The sequence below is a fragment of the Penaeus monodon genome, chromosome 21, assembly GCF_015228065.2.
Source record: "Penaeus monodon isolate SGIC_2016 chromosome 21, NSTDA_Pmon_1, whole genome shotgun sequence".
Taxonomy (NCBI): Eukaryota; Metazoa; Arthropoda; class Malacostraca; order Decapoda; family Penaeidae; genus Penaeus; species Penaeus monodon.
This window is the reverse complement of record NC_051406.1, coordinates 40,310,119-40,311,180: the sequence shown is the minus strand read 5'-3', so window position 1 is coordinate 40,311,180 and position 1,062 is coordinate 40,310,119.

Sequence of the window (1,062 nt, the reverse complement as noted above, 5' to 3'; positions counted from 1 at the left end):
GATGATTATGATAATCGCAATAAAATTATAAAAAATATTATATGAATAACAAAACAATAAACATGTTACTGTTCATCACGGTAAAACTAACAATAAGCGTATAAAAAGGTGACAGTGATAACTTTTAGAGGAAATGAAATAATCACAACTATTGTTGCTATAATTCGCATTTTACCTTTAACACAACGATAATACTGCGAAGAATAAAAACGTTTGATGTTTTTAAATAACATAGTTGTTTTATGATTAGTATGGTCTATCCATCTCTCCTCAGAATAAAAAGAAATAATAATAATTCTTAACAACGAACTTGTCAATTAACTTCGAAATCATTTTCACTGAGAATAACCGTTGTTTCGTAGTACAACTACTATGCTTATTTTACTTCAATTTTTACGCACTTGCCTCCAACTTCATTAAAAAGTAGTTTAAGGTGAGGGGAATGAATGCGAAACGATTATGCACGTGCTTTAAAAAATGAGAAAACGTTTATAGGGCTTTCCAACAGAAACGTTTCCTCTGTTTTGACCAATCACTGTCTTCGTTGTACATTATCAAGACTTTTCTTTCTGTATTCATCATCTGTATGCAGTCGCTAATAATTCACAATTTATGAAAACTGTCACAATATTGTCAGAAACCTGAAGTGTAACACTTTGCGTAACCCGGTGTTGAGTCTGTCGGCTGGATCAGCTGATCGCACACTAGCAAGGCCTCTGCACCTATACCCAGAAAATCAATATTTTTCAACAGTAAAATACGGAAACACTATCAATTAATTCCACATACCTCATCTGGCTTTGGATGAACGTGGTTACAGGTATGTTCTGCCGAAGCTATTGTAATAAGTATCAGTAACACATAGGGGCAAGACCCCGCACGAAAAAGACACACCTTCACACTCATGATTCCATTCTCACACTGAAGAGAGCGCAGCTGAGAGAACTCACTGTCGGCCAGACGTAAACACGGGCGAGTCCATTTCACTCCCGGGGGAGGAGGGATAACTCTGTGGTTCTGGAGGACAGTTTTGCAGCTGGGGTAGTCATCTGGGATTCACTA